Source organism: Macaca nemestrina, chromosome 1 (assembly GCF_043159975.1).
Source record: "Macaca nemestrina isolate mMacNem1 chromosome 1, mMacNem.hap1, whole genome shotgun sequence".
Classification (NCBI taxonomy): domain Eukaryota; kingdom Metazoa; phylum Chordata; class Mammalia; order Primates; family Cercopithecidae; genus Macaca; species Macaca nemestrina.
Genome location: NC_092125.1, coordinates 124,629,698 through 124,643,436, shown reverse-complemented (window position 1 = coordinate 124,643,436; position 13,739 = coordinate 124,629,698). Strand labels below are relative to the sequence as shown.

General features: G+C 39.8%; 1 long non-coding RNA gene and 1 pseudogene across 3 annotated transcripts in view; one reads left to right on the top strand and one right to left on the bottom strand.

Annotated features, from left to right (window-relative positions):
- LOC105489213 (uncharacterized) overlaps positions 1-13,739 on the bottom strand; it is a 137,199-nt gene that overhangs the window by 75,880 nt on the left and 47,580 nt on the right. Inside the window, exon 1 of one of the 3 annotated variants that reach the window (XR_011607681.1) lies at positions 13,018-13,703. The exons of the other annotated variants lie outside the window; for them this stretch is intronic. This is a non-coding gene — a long non-coding RNA (uncharacterized lncRNA). Of the gene's footprint in view, positions 1-13,017; positions 13,704-13,739 lie in introns of those variants that run through there. 3 annotated transcript variants of the gene reach the window in all.
- Positions 809-1,917, top strand: LOC105489249 (hsc70-interacting protein pseudogene; annotated as a pseudogene).

Below are 13,739 nucleotides of genomic sequence, written 5' to 3'. Positions count from 1 at the left end.
TTATAAGACAATATACATTTTCTATGGCTATAAAATATCCAGTATCCAAAATATCAAGATGTCCATATATCCATGGAAATATAATTCCCATTAATATGAAATAATAGTTTTGAAGCCAACTTTTTTTGAGACAGGGTCTTACTATGTTGCCCAGGCTAGTCTTGAACTTCCAAGTTCAAGCTATGCTTCCGCCTCAACCTTCTGAGTAGCTGGATCTACAGGCAAGTGCCACTGTCCCTGACTCAAGTCAATTTTAAAAATTTTAGGAATTCTCTGCTATGCAGCCATAAAAAAGAATGAGTCCATGTCCTTTGCAGGGACATGGAGGAAGCTGGAAACCATCATTCTCAGCAAACTAACATAGGAAGAGAAAACCAAAGACCGTGTGTTCTCACTCACAAGTGGGAATTGAACAATGAGAACACATGGACACAGGGAGGGGAATATCACACACTGGGGCCTGTCAGGGGGTGCGGGAGAAGGGGAGGGAGAACATTAGAACAAATACCTAATGCATGCAGGGCTTAAAACCTAGATGACAGGTTGATAGGTGCAGCAAACCACTATGGCACATGTATACCTGTGTAACAAACCTGCACATTCTGCACCTGTATCCCAGAACTTAAAATAAAATAAAAATTTTTTTAAAGGAAAAAAAAGAATGTTAGGAATTCTCATTGAAGAATTTCTCAAATCCCTGAATGCAGTTAAGAATTTGAAGAAAGCCCTTCTGCACGGTCATGCTGAGCCAGCTCCTGTGCCTGGAATTGGGCCACAGTCCCCAAGCTTCACCCTCCACCTCTTGACCATGGACCCCCACCAAGTGAGCAAGCCTGGGGCCTTCATGCAATTGTGAAAGCAGGATCCGGGTGTTCTGCACACCAAGGAAATGCACTTTCTGAGGGAATGGGTGAAGAGCATGTGGGGTAAAGTACCACCTGATATTCAGAAAGCTAAATCAGAAGAAAATATCAAGGAAGGAAAAACAGAGAGCAAGAAGACAGAAAGAAAACGTAAAGACAGATGAACCATCAAGTGAGAAAACTGATCTAGAAATTGATAATGATGGTGTGACTGAACAAGATACTGATGCCCCTCAAGAAATGGGAGATGAAGAATGCAGAGAAAACAGAGGAGATGATGGATCAGCAAATGGTAAGAAAGTGGTTGCCACTGAAACCGTAAATGATGGTGAACTGCAAAAAGCCATTGGCTCATTCACAGATGCCATTAAGCTGAATCCTCACTTGGCCATTCTGTGTGCCAAGAGAGCCAGTGTCTTCATCAAATTATAGAAGCCCAATGCTGCCATTCAAGACCGTGACAGAGCCATTGAGATAAATCCTGATTCATTTCAGCCTTACAAGTGGTGAGAAAACACACATAGACTTCTGGGTCTTTGGGAAGAACCAGCCCATGCCCTTGCCCTTGCCTGGAAATTGGATTATGATGAAGATGCTAGTAAAATGCTGAAAGAAGTTCAAACCTAGGGCCTAGAAAATTATAAAACATTGGAGAAAGTATGAGTGAAAACATGCAGAGTAAGAGATCAAAGAAAGAATAGAAAAGGTTAAGAAGGCTCTTGAGAAAAGCATGAGAGAGCCCAGAGGGAGGAAGAAGCCAGAAGATGATCCGGAGCTCAGTAAGGCTCTTTTCCAAGTGGCTTTCTGGGAGAATGCCTGGTAATTTTCTCAGAGAAATGCTTGGAATGGGTGGGGACATATCTGGAATGGCAGGAATGCCTGGACTCAAAATTCTTAGTGACCAGAGGTTCTCACAGCCATGCAGTGTTCAGAAATTATGGTGGCCTTCCAGGATGTGGCCCAGAACCCAGAAAATACATCAAAATGCCAGAGCAACCTGAAGGTTATGAATCTCATCCATAAATTGTCAGCCAAATTTGGAGGTCAAGCGTAATGCCCTTCTGATAAATAAAGCCTTTGCTAAAGGAAAAGCAATCTAGATCACCTAATCGATGCTGCAATAATGCAAACCAGTGTACCTCTGACCTTATCAAGACAGCTGGGGTGCTTTGAAGATAATCCCTACCCATCTACCCCAAATGCAACTAAAGCATTTTACAGTGGTTTGCCATTAGGGTATTCATGGAGATAATGCTTTCCTACTAGGAATTACGAACTTTAAACACTTTTTAAAACTTAAAAATATTTAAAACAAATTAAAAGGGTTTGTTAATTCTTTTTTTTTTTTTTTTCTGAGACGGAGTCTTGCTCTGTTTCCCAGGCTGGAGTGCAGTGGTGTGATCTCGGCTCACTGCAACCTCTGCCTCCCAGGTTCTTGTCTCAGTCAATCCCTTTCTCACTTTCATCAGCAACTATTGCTAAACTTCATGCATCTCCTCAGGCCATCCAGTGAATTCCTGATACTCACTTTCAGGCCATGTCATTCCCTATTTCTCCCTGAAATATGAGTGTGCAAGCAATCTCATCTTTAAAGAAACAAAAACAAAAAACCTCTTGACCCCACTTTCCCCACTATCACCTTTCTCTCTCTTTGCCTTTGCAGCAACACCCCTTAAAGACTTGTTTCCCTTGCATGTCCACCTTCTTCTTGTAATTCTCTCTTGAGCCCACTCTCAGGCTCTCACCACCATTACTCCACCAGTGGCCTCCATGGCACTAAATCCAGTGGTCCATTCTCTGTCCTCAACTTAGTCTATCAGCATTTGACAGACAGAACTGTCTCCTCTCTCAAATGTGTTCTTTATTTGGCTTCCAGAACAAAGTATTCTCCTGGTTTTCTTCCTTTCTCTCTGGTTCTTTCCTCTTATTCTCCTTCCCTGGTTTCTCCTCATTTCCCTTGCCACATTAACATTAGAGCATACCAGGACTCAGCATACTGTACTCCCTCCCTGGTCATCTCAGCCATTCTCATGGCTTCAAACATCATCTACAAGCCCGTAACTCCCAAATCTGAACTCCAGACTCATTTCAAGATACCTACTTGATATCTCTACTTGGAGGTCTGATTAGCATCTGAAACTTGAGAACAAAATAGGACTCTGAGATCTACTCCATCTTAAATCTGCTCCTCTCACAGTCTTACTCATTTCAATTCATTAAGGCAGCTACAGCCTCCTAGATGCTCAGACCAAAAACTTTGGTAGTATCCTTAACTATTCACTTTCTTTTATGCCCCACACATAATCCAGAAGTAAATCTTGTCAAAATTTCAAACTCTATCCAGCATCCACTCACTTCTCACCTTCCTCCATCCTGGTGCAAGCCGTCCTAAAATCTTGTCTGTTATTATTGCAGCACTGTCTTAATTGGTCTCTCTGTTTCACCCTTGCCCCGACAAACTATTCTCAGTGCACCAGCCAGAATGACATGGTTAAAACTTAAGTTAGATCATGTCACAGCTCTGTTTAAAACCACCCAATGACTTAACCGAGTAAAAACCAAAGTTCTTACAATTTCCTGCATGCCTTATGTGATCTGGCCTCCTATTACCTCTAGATTTCATCTTCTACCATGCTCTCCCTAATTCACTCTATTCTGCACACACTGGCCTCCTCTCAATGCCCTAACCCTGTCAGAGACACTGCCTACTTCACCCTTTGCTGTTGCCATTTCCTTTGCCTGGAAAGCTCTTCCCCCAAAGATCATCATAGCTCCCTCTCTTACTTCCTTCATATCTCTACTCAAATGTCACTTTCAAGACTTCCCTACTCACCACAGTTAAATTGCATTTCCCCAACACACACACACACACACACACACACACACACACACACACGAGTCTCCCTCTTCTGTTTTATTTCCCCTTAGCACTTTTCATCATCTAACATAGCTTAATTATTTATTTAGTTAATTGTTTTTCTCCTCTTGTTTATAGTGAGCTCTATGAGAGCGAAGATTTTGGCCTATTTCCTTCACTACTGCATCCTTAGCACCTAGATAAATGACAGGCGTACCACAGACACTCAATAAATATTTGTTAGACAATAAATAAATCCACTCTTCATCGCCACCTCTTGTGCTTTACACTCAGAGGTTGAAATATTGAGTCTTATTCAAGGACTCTCTGTCTTGAGCTGTTGGAACCCTTTTCTCCCAATCAGTCATCTCCTGTCTCTATAACAGATCCAACATGTCCTTCTCTGATGGCTACTTCTCAGATCTCTCCTATCCTCCAAATGATAATAAAAATAAAATTTAAAAAGACTTGTCTTTTCGTATCATTTAAATTTCTCTTAAACCACATACCCACATTAACCATTTCTCTTAAACCACAGTCCTCACATCCTCACCCTCACTCACTCAACAGCCCTATGCAACCTGACTTAACCCTTTACCACCCTACTCAAACTCCTTTCACTGAGATCCCCAAAAATCTCCCAAATGCCAGATCCAATGGATATTTTCCAATAATGTTATTTCTGTTCTTTTCTGTTTAAAAAAGAAAAGATCTAAAAAATGAAGACACATAAAATGTTCAAGAAATAGAGGATGAAACATCATAAATACGTCAGTTCTCCCCAATATTAAGCTATAAATTCAATAAATTGCCATCAAAATTCCAAAAATCATATATATATATATGTGTGTGTGTGTGTGTGTGCACATGTGTATGCACATGTATATACCTAAACAATCTGATTTTAAAATTCATATAGAAGAGGAAAGGGTCAAAAATAGCATTGACACTACTGGAGATGAATGTAAGTCCAGATATCAAGAGGTATTATACAGTGATAGTAATTAAGACATGTGGTATTGATACACAGTAGACAACAACTAATATAACAGGAAAAGGAAACCAGAAATACATTCATACACAGATGAAAATTTAATATATGACTAGAGGTAAGCATTTCAAATCTGTAGGAAAAGGATGGGACTAACCAATACATGGTGATAGGACAACTGACTATAGAGGAAAAAAATGAAATTGAATCCTTATTTCACACCACACACAAACATCAATTACAGGTGAATTAAAGAACTAAATATGAAATATCAAAAAATTTAAATAAGATATTGATGAATATCTTCATGCCCCAGGGTAAGGAAGAATTTCTCAATATGTCAAAAGCACAACCATAAAAGAAAAAGAGACAAATAAAACTACATTGAAATTTAAAATGTCTGCACAACAAAAAAAGCACTGAAAAAAATTTTTTTAAATAAGCAACAAACTGGGAAAAGATATTCATATTGCATAATATTAACGTAGGATTAATATCCAGAATTTAGAAAGAACACCTACAAGCTATTAAGAAAAAGACAACCAATCCCACTGAAAAATTGACAAAAGGAATGAACAGGTAATTCACAGAAAAGGAATATCCAAATGGCCAGCAAATATATGAAGAGATAATTAGTTTTACTAGTAATAACGAATATAATTAATTATATTTAGTTACATTAAAAATAATGAGATAATATTTCTGACACATAGGTTTGGAAAATATTAAAATATTAGAATACTACAGTACCAAGTGTTGGAATGGAAATACATTTTTGGTAGGAATATAAAGTGGTACAACTACTTTGGAGAGCAATTTGGGATATTTAATTAAAGTTAAATATCTGTACATTTATGCAGCCAACAGACACATGAAAAAATGCTCATCATCACTGGCCATCAAAGAAATGCAAATCAAAACCACAATGAGATACCATCTCACACCAGTTAGAATGGTGATCATTAAAAAGGCAGGAAACAACAGGTGCTGGAGAGGATGTGGAGAAATAGGAATGCTTTTACACTGTTGGTGGGAGTGTAAACTAGTTCAACCATTGTGGAAGACAGTGTGGCGATTCCTCAAGGATCTAGAACTAGAAATACCATTCGACCCAGCCATCCCATTACTGGGTATATACCCAAAGGATTATAAATCATGCTGCCATAAAGACACATGCACACGTATGTTTATTGTGGCACTATTCACAATAGCAAAGACTTGGAACCAATGCAAATGTCCATCAATGACAGACTGGATTAAGAAAATGTGGCACACATATACCATGGAATACTATGCAGTCATAAAAAGGATGAGTTCATGTCTTTTGTAGGGACATGGATGAAGCTGAAAGCCATCATTCTGAGCAAACTATCACAAGAACAGAAAACCAAACACCGCATGTTCTCACTCATAGGTGGGAACTGAACAATGAGAACACTTGGACGCAGGGTGGGGAACATCGCACACGGGGCCTGTTGTGGGGTGGGGGAGGGGGGAGGGATAGCATTAGGGGATATACCTAATGTAAATGATGAGTTAATGGGTGCAGCATACCATCATGGCACATGTATACATATGTAACAAACCTGCACGTTGTGCACATGTACCCTAGAACTTAAAGTATAATAAAAAAAAGAAAGGTAAATGTCTGTAAAGCCTATGACCAAACAATTCCACCACAAGTAATACACAAGGAGATGTACACAAGAATATCCATTGCAGTATTATATTATATTATATTGGCAAAAAAAGAAACTTTTAACCTAAATAACCACCATCAGAATTCATAAGTAAATTGAGTTATATTTATTAAATGGAACCATACAGTGGTTAAAATGATTGAACCAGAGCTATATGCATTGACATAAATAAATCTCCAAAAATTGAAGGATTAGAAAATAGTCATAAAAAATCCAGTATGTCACCATTTAAAAGCTTAAGGCATAAGAAACAATATCCTATATTTTAGGAGTGTATCTATAGTAAAATGTACACAAATATAAAAATCTATATGAGAATGATAAGTTCAGAATAGTAGCTACTTCTGGCAGGAATGGAGGAAATGGGTTTAGAGAATAATACATTGAAAATGTTTGCTGCCTATAATATTTTATTTTTAAAAATCTGAGTCAAATATGTAAAATGTTAAATATTACAAACCCAGTGGTAGGTATGGTTTTTGGTTATATTATTCTCTTTATTGTTCTGTATAAAATAGTTCTTTTTTTTATTTTATTATTATTTTTTAAATTTATTTATTATTATTATACTTTAAATTGTAGGATACATGTGCATAACGTGCAGGTTTGTTACATATGTATACTTGTGCCATGTTGGTGTGCTGCACCCATCAACTCGTCATTTACATCAGGTATAACTCCCAATGCAATCCCTCCCCCCTCCCCCCTCCCCATGATAAGCCCCAGTGTGTGATGTTCCCCTTCCTGAGTCCAAGTGATCTCATTGTTCAGTTCCCACCTATGAGTGAGAACATGTGGTGTTTGGTTTTCTGTTCTTGTGATAGTTTGCTAAGAATGATGGTTTCCAGCTGCATCCATGTCCCTACAAAGGACACAAACTCATCCTTTTTGATGGCTGCATAGTATTCCATGGTGTATATGTGCCACATTTTCTTAATCCAATCTGTCACTGATGGACATTTGGGTTGATTCCAAGTCTTTGCTATTGTGAATAGTGCTGCAATAAACATACGTGTGCATGTGTCCTTATAGCAGCATGATTTATAATCCTTTGGGTATATCCCCAGTAATGGGATGGCTGGGTCATATGGTACATCTAGTTCTAGATCCTTGAGGAATCGCCATACTGTTTTCCATAATGGTTGAACTAGTTTACAATCCCACCAACAGTGTAAAAGTGTTCCTATTTCTCCACATCCTCTCCAGCACCTGTTGTTTCCTGACTTTTTAATGATCGCCATTCTAACTGGTATGAGATGGTATCTCATTGTGGTTTTGATTTGCATTTCTCTGATGGCCAGTGATGATGAGCATTTTTTCATGTGTCTGTTGGCTGTATGAATGTCTTCTTTTGAGAAATGTCTGTTCATATCCTTTGCCCACTTTTTGATGGGGTTGTTTGTTTTTTTCTTGTAAATTTGTTTAAGTTCTTTGTAGGTTCTGGATATTAGCCCTTTGTCAGATGAGTAGACTGCAAAAATTTTCTCCCATTCTGTAGGTTGCCTGTTCACTCTGATGGTAGTTTCTTTTGCTGTGCAGAAGCTCTTTAGTTTAATGAGATCCCATTTGTCAATTTTGGCTTTTGCTGCTGTTGCTTTTGGTGTTTTAGACATGAAGTCTTTGCCCATGCCTATGTCCTGAATGGTACTACCTAGGTTTTCCTCTAGGATTTTTATGGTATTAGGTCTAACATTTAAGTCTCTAATCCATCTTGAATTAATTTTCATATAAGGAGTAAGGAAAGGATCCAGTTTCGGCTTTCTACTTATGGCTAGCCAATTTTCCCAGCACCATTTATTAAATAGGGAATCCTTTCCCCATTTCTTGTTTCTCTCAGGTTTGTCAAAGATCAGATGGCTGTAGATGTGTGGTATTATTTCTGAGGACTCTGTTCTGTTCCATTGGTCTATATCTCTGTTTTGGTACCAGTACCATGCTGTTTTGGTTACTGTAGCCTTGTAGTATAGTTTGAAGTCAGGTAGTGTGATGCCTCCAGCTTTGTTCTTTTCACTTAGGATTGTCTTGGCAATGCGGGCTCTTTTTTGGTTCCATATGAACTTTAAAGCAGTTTTTTCCAATTCTGTGAAGAAACTCATTGGTAGCTTGATGGAGATGGCATTGAATCTATAAATAACCTTGGGCAGTATGGCCATTTTCACGATATTGATTTTTCCTATCCATGAGCATGGTATGTTCTTCCATTTGTTTGTGTCCTCTTTTATTTCACTGAGCAGTGGTTTGTAGTTCTTCTTGAAGAGGTCCTTTACATCCCTTGTAAGTTGGATTCCTAGGTATTTTATTCTCTTTGAAGCAATTGTGAATGGAAGTTCATTCCTGATTTGGCTCTCTGTTTGTCTGTTACTGGTGTATAAGAATGCTTGTGATTTTTGCACATTAATTTTGTATCCTGAGACTTTGCTGAAGTTGCTTATCAGCTTAAGGAGATTTTTGGGCTGAGACAATGGGGTTTTCTAAATATACAATCATGTCATCTGCAAAGAGGGACAATTTGATTTCTTCTTTTCCTAATTGAATACCCTTGATTTCTTTCTCTTGCCTAATTGCCCTAGCCAGAACTTCCAACACTATGTTGAAGAGGAGTGGTGAGAGAGGGCATCCCTGTCTTGTGCCAGTTTTCAAAGGGAATTTTTCCAGTTTTTGCCCATTCAGTATGATATTGGCTGTGGGTTTGTCATAAATAGCTCTTATTATTTTGAGGTACGTTCCATCAATACCGAATTTCTTGAGCGTTTTTAGCATGAAGGGCTGTTGAATTTTGTCAAAAGCCTTTTCTGCATCTATTGAGATAATCATGTGGTTCTTGTCTTTGGTTCTGTTTATATGCTGGATTATGTTTATTGATTTGCGAATGTTGAACCAGCCTTGCATCCCAGGGATGAAGCCCACCTGATCATGGTGGATAAGCTTTTTGATGTGTTGCTGAATCCGGTTTGCCAGTACTTTATTGAGGATTTTTGCATCGATGTTCATCAGGGATATTGGTCTAAAATTCTCTTTTTTTGTTGTGTCTCTGCCAGGCTTTGGTATCAGGATGATGTTGGCCTCATAAAATGAGTTAGGGAGGATTCCCTCTTTTTCTATTGATTGGAATAGTTTCAGAAGGAATGGTACCAGCTCCTCCTTGTACCTCTGGTAGAATTCAGCTGTGAATCCATCTGGTCCTGGACTTTTTTTGGTTGGTAGGCTATTAATTATTGCCTCAATTTCAGAGCCTGCTATTGGTCTATTCAGGGATTCAACTTCTTCCTGGTTTAGTCTTGGAAGAGTGTAAGTGTCCAGGAAATTATCCATTTCCTCTAGATTTTCCAGTTTATTTGCGTAGAGGTGTTTATAGTATTCTCTGATGGTAGTTTGTATTTCTGTGGGGTCGGTGGTGATATCCCCTTTATCATTTTTAATTGCGTCGATTTGATTCTTCTCTCTTTTCTTCTTTATTAGTCTTGCTAGTGGTCTGTCAATTTTGTTGATCTTTTCAAAAAACCAACTCCTGGATTCGTTGATTTTTTGGAGGGTTTTTTGTGTCTCTATCTCCTTCAGTTCTGCTCTGATCTTAGTTATTTCTTGCCTTCTGCTAGCTTTCGAATGTGTTTGCTCTTGCTTCTCTAGTTCTTTTAATTGTGATGTTAGAGTGTCAATTTTAGATCTTTCCTGCTTTCTCTTGTGGGCATTTAGTGCTATAAATTTCCCTCTACACACTGCTTTAAATGTGTCCCAGAGATTCTGGTATGTTGTATCTTTGTTCTCATTGGTTTCAAAGAACATCTTTATTTCTGCCTTCATTTCGTTATGTACCCAGTAGTCATTCAGGAGCAGGTTGTTCAGTTTCCATGTAGTTGAGCGGTTTTGATTGAGTTTCTTAGTCCTGAGTTCTAGTTTGATTGCACTGTGGTCTGAGAGACAGTTTGTTATAATTTCTGTTCTTGTACATTTGCTGAGGAGTGCTTTACTTCCAATTACGTGGTCAATTTTGGAGTAAGTACGATGTGGTGCTGAGAAGAATGTATATTCTGTTGATTTGGGGTGGAGAATTCTATAGATGTCTATTAGGTCTGCTTGCTGCAGAGATGAGTTCAATTCCTGGATATCCTTGTTAACTTTCTGTCTCGTTGATCTGTCTAATGTTGACAGTGGAGTGTTGAAGTCTCCCATTATTATTGTATGGGAGTCTAAGTCTCTTTGTAAGTCTCTAAGGACTTGCTTTATGAATCTGGGTGCTCCTGTATTGGGTGCATATACATTTAGGATAGTTAGCTCTTCCTGTTGAATTGATCCCTTTACCATTATGTAATGGCCTTCTTTGTCTCTTTTGATCTTTGATGGTTTAAAGTCTGTTTTCTCAGATACTAGTATTGCAACCCCTGCTTTTTTTTGTTCTCCATTTGCTTGGTAAATCTTCCTCCATCCCTCTATTTTGAGCCTATGTATGTCTCTGCGTGTGAGATGGGTCTCCTGAATACAGCAGACTGATGGGTCTTGACTCTTTATCGAGTTTGCCAGTCTGTGTCTTTTAATTGGAGCATTTAGTCCATTTACATTTAAGGGTAAGATTGTTATGTGTGAACTTGATCCTGCCATTATGATATTAACTGGTTATTTTGCTCGTTAGTTGATGCAGTTTCTTCCTAGCCTTGATGGTCTTTACATTTTGGCATGTTTTTGCAATGGCTGGTACCGGTTGTTCCTTTCCATGTTTAGTGCTTCCTTCAGGGTCTCTTGTAAGGCAGGCCTAGTGGTGACAAAATCTCTAAGCATTTGCTTATCTGTAAAGGATTTTATTTCTCCTTCACTTATGAAACTTAGTTTGGCTGGATATGAAATTCTGGGTTTAAAATTCTTTTCTTTAAGAATGTTGAATATTGGCCCCCACTCTCTTCTGGCTTGGAGAGTTTCTGCCGAGAGATCTGCTGTTAGTCTGATGGGCTTCCCTTTGTGGGTAACCCGACCTTTCTCTCTGGCTGCCCTTAAGATTTTTTCCTTCATTTCAACTTTGGTGAATCTGGCAATTATGTGTCTTGGAGTTGCTCTTCTCGAGGAGTATCTTTGTGGCGTTCTCTGTATTTCCTGGATTTGAATGTTGGCCTGCCCTACTAGGTTGGGGAAGTTCTCCTGGATGATATCCTGAAGAGTGTTTTCCAACTTGGTTCCATTTTCCCCCTCACTTTCAGGCACCCCAATCAGACGTAGATTTGGTCTTTTTACATAATCCCATACTTCTTGCAGGCTTTGTTCATTTCTTTTTCTTCTTTTTTCTTTTGGTTTCTCTTCTCGCTTCATTTCATTCATTTGATCCTCAATCGCTGATACTCTTTCTTCCAGTTGATCGAGTCAGTTACTGAAGCTTGTGCATTTGTCACGTATTTCTCGTGTCATGGTTTGCATCTCTTTCATTTCGTTTATGACCTTCTCTGCATTAATTACTCTAGCCATCAATTCTTCCACTTTTTTTTCAAGATTTTTAGTTTCTTTGCGCTGGGTACGTAATTCCTCCCTTAGCTCTGTGAAGTTTGATGGACTGAAGCCTTCTTCTCTCATCTCGTCAAAGTCATTCTCCATCCAGCTTTGATCCGTTGCTGGCGATGAGCTGCGCTCCTTTGCCGGGGGAGATGCGCTCTTATTTTTTGAATTTCCAGCTTTTCTGCCCTGCTTTTTCCCCATCTTTGTGGTTTTATCTGCCTCTGGTCTTTGATGATGGTGATGTACTGATGGGGTTTTGGTGTAGGTGTCCTTCCTGTTTGATAGTTTTCCTTCTAACAGTCAGGACCCTTAGCTGTGGGTCTGTTGGAGATTGCTTGAGGTCCACTCCAGACCCTGTTTGCCTGGGTATCAGCAGCAGAGGCTGCAGAATATAGAATATTTCTGAACAGCGAGAGTACCTGTCTGATTCTTGCTTTGGAAGCGTCCTCTCAGGGGTGTACTCCACCCTGTGAGGTGTGGGGTGTCAGACTGCCCCTAGTGTGGGATGTCTCCCAGTTAGGCTACTCAGGGGTCAGGGACCCACTGGAGCAGGGAGTCTGTCCCTTCTCAGATCTCAACCTCCGTGCTGGGAGATCCACTGCTCTCTTCAAAGCTGTCAGACAGAGTCGTTTGCGTCTGCAGAGGTCTCTGCTGCGTTTGTTATTGTTTACTGTGCCCTGTCCCCAGAGTTGGAGTCTACAGAGACAGGCAGGTTTCCTTGAGCTGCTGTGAGCTCCACCCAGTTCGAGCTTCCCAGCAGCTTTGTTTACCTACTTAAGCCTCAGCAATGGCGGGCGCCCCTCCCCCAGCCTCGCTGCTGCCTTGCCGGTAGATCACAGACTGCTGTGCTAGCAATGAGGGAGGCTCCGTGGGTGTGGGACCCTCCCGGCCAGGTGTGGGATATGATCTCCTGGTGTGCCTGTTTGCTTAAAGAGCAGTATTGGGGTGGGAGTTACCCGATTTTCCAGGTGTTGTGTGTCTCAGTTCCCCTGGCTAGGAAAAGGGATTCCCTTCCCCCTTGCGCTTCCCAGGTGAGGCAATGCCTCGCCCTGCTTCAGCTCTCGCTGGTCGGGCTGCAGCAGCTGACCAGCACCGATCGTCCGGCACTCCCCAGTGAGATGAACTCAGTACCTCAGTTGAAAATGCAGAAATCACCGGTCTTCTGTGTCGCTCGCGCTGGGAGTTGGAGACTGGAGCTGTTCCTATTCGGCCATCTTGCTCCGCCCCTAAAATAGTTCTTAACAAGTTAGTTTTATTTCAGGAATGTTTAACATGAGAAAATCTATTACTATAATTCATTACGTAAATAAGTCAAATGACACATTTATATAGTTTAATAAAATTCAGCACTATCCCGATAAGATACTTTTCTTTGTTGTTCTTCTATGTATTTCTGTCACAATCCTTGCCACATTGCAACTGCCTGTTCACTGTTAGCACACGTGCACACACACACACACACACACACACACACACGCACACACACAGTGGACTGTCAGCTCTGTAAGGACAGGCACAAGGGCCAGGCTACCATTGCATCCTTATTCGCTAGTACATGCCCAGCAAAAAGGATCAAACTTGATAAATATAAAGGACATAATCTTATAAAAAGCAATAAATATATACACTAAAATGATACCAGGTTAACATTTGGGTGATTGTATTATGGTGACCTTGGGCAAGTTACTCAACCTCACTTGTCAACAATTTCCTCTTCTGTGAAAAATATTAGACTTTGCCTCTAAAGTCCTGTGAGGATTAAATGAGATAATATATGTAATATTCTTAGAAGAGTGCTAGCAGACAGATGTTCAATAATGAAAAGCCATTTATTCATATTTTTCTAACATTTC